We start from the raw sequence: 2,568 nt of genomic DNA, 5'->3' as shown, positions 1-2,568 counted from the left end.
CACCGCGCAAAACTGATTCCGAACGACAGTTACAGACTATTTCTTTAGTAGTTGCATTCGATTTTTTCCATTGTACTTCACTAAACATCTCCATATGAGATCCAATTACTTGTAGGGAAATGCAAGAGACCTCAGTTATGATGATGCACTAGGTCCATAGCTGGGACTTTGTGTATGTTCTCGAAATGCTTTTGTCGAGTGCTCATTAAGAAAGTTTCTATACAAGTTTCTGAACGAACTCCTTAAGAAAAGTTCTCCAAAAGTTCCATATGAAAGAATCCTTTGAAGCATATGGTCGTCACAAACGTTTTGACTACTTGTGGAGCCAAAACGGACTCCGTATGAGTAGGATATCCATGTTTCAGTTAACACTGCGCAAAACTGATTCCGAACGACAGTTACAGACTAGTTCTTGTGTAGTTGCATTCGATTTTTTCCATTGTACTTCACTAAACATCTCCATATGAGATCCGATTACTTGTAGGGAAATGCAAGAGACCTCAGTTATGATGATGCACTAGGTCCATAGCTGGAACTTTGTGTATGTTCTCAAAATGCGTTTGTCGAGTGCTCATTAAGAAAGTTTCTATACAAGTTTCTGAACGAACTCCTGAAGAAAAGTTCTCCAAAAGTTCCCTATGAAAGAATCCTTTGAAGCATATGGTCGTCACAAACGTTTTGACTACTTGTGGAGCCAAAACGGACTCCGTATGAGTCAGATATCCATGTTTCAGTTAACACCGCGCAAAACTGATTTCGAACGACAGTTACAGACTATTTCCTGTGTAGTTGCATTCGATTTTTTCCATTGTACTTCACTAAACATCTCCATATGAGATCCAATTACTTGTAGGGAAATGCAAGAGACCTCAGTTATGATGATGCACTAGGTCCATAGCTGGGACTTTGTGTATGTTCTCGAAACGCGTTTGTCAAGTGCTCATTAAGAAAGTTTCTATACAAGTTTCTGAACGAACTCCTTAAGAAAAGTTTTCCAAAATTTCCCTAAGAAAAAATCCTTTGAAGCATCTGGTTGTCACCAACGTTTTGACTACTTGTGGAGCCAAAACGGACTCCGTATGAGTCAGATATCCATGTTTCAGTTAACACTGCGCAAAACTGATTCGGAACGACAGTTACAGACTAGTTCTTGTGTAGTTGCATTCGATTTATTCCATTCTACTTCCCTAAAATCTCCATATCAGATCCAATTACTTGTGGGGAAATGCAAGAGACCTCAGTTATGATGATGCACTAGGTCCATAGCTGGGACTTTGTGTATGTTCTTGAAATGCGTTTGTCGAGTGCTCATTAAGAAAGTTTCTATACAAGTTTCTGAATGAACTCCTTAAGAAAAGTTCTCCAAAAGTTCCCTATGAAAAATATCCATTGAAGCATATGGTCGTCACAAACTTTTTGACTACTTGTGGAGCCAAAACGGACTCCGTATGAGTCAGATATCCATGTTTCAGTTAACACTACGCAAAACTGATTCCGAACGACAGTTACAGATTAGTTATTGTGTAGTTGCATTCGATTTTTCCATTGTACTTCACTAAACATCTCCATATGAGATCCGATTACTTGTGGGGAAATGCAAGAGACCTCAGTTATGATGATGCACTAGGTCCATAGCTGGGACTTTGTGTATGTTCTCGAAATGCGTTTGTCGAGTGCTCATTAGGAAAGTTTCTATACTAGTTTCTGAACGAACTCCTTCAGAAAAGTTTCCAAAAGTTCGCTATGAAATAATCCTTTGAAGCATCTGGTCGTCACCAACGTTTTGACTACTTGTGGAGCCAAAACGGACTCCGTATGAGTCAGATATCCATGTTTCAGTTAACACTGCGCAAAACTGATTCCGAACGACAGTTACAGACTAGTTCTTGTGTAGTTGCATTCGATTTTTTTCATTCTACGTCACTAAACATCTCCATATGAGATCCTATTACTTGTAGGGAAATGCAAGAGACCTCAGTTATGATGATGCACTAGGTCCATAGCCGGGACTTTGTGTATGTTCTGGAAATGCGTTTGTCGAGTGCTCATTTAGAAAGTTTCTATACAAGTTTCTGAACGAAATCCTTAAGAAAAGTTCTTCAAAAGCTCCCTATGAAAGAATCCTTTGAAGCATATGGTCGTCACAAACTTTTTGACTACTTGTGGAGCCAAAAAGGGCTCCGTATGAGTCAGATATCCATGTTTCAGTTAACACCGCGCAAAAGTGATTCCGAACGACAGTTACAGACTAATTCTTGTGTAGTTGCATTCGATTTTTTCCATTCTACTTCACTAAACATCTCCATATGAGATCCGATTACTTGTAGGGAAATGCAAGAGACCTCAGTTATGATGATGCACTAGGTCCATAGCTGGGACTTTGTGTATGTTCTCGAAATGCGTTTGTCGAGTGCTCATTAAGAAAGTTTCTATACAAGTTTCTGCACGAACTCCTTAAGAAAAGTTCTTCAAAAGTTCCCTATGAAAGAATCCTTTGAAGCATATGGTCGTCACAAACGTTTTGACTACTTGTGGAGCCAAAACGGACTCCGTATGAGTCAGATATCC

This window comes from Triticum aestivum, chromosome 6D (genome assembly GCF_018294505.1).
Source record: "Triticum aestivum cultivar Chinese Spring chromosome 6D, IWGSC CS RefSeq v2.1, whole genome shotgun sequence".
Taxonomy (NCBI): Eukaryota; Viridiplantae; Streptophyta; class Magnoliopsida; order Poales; family Poaceae; genus Triticum; species Triticum aestivum.
This window is presented reverse-complemented; position numbering follows the sequence as displayed.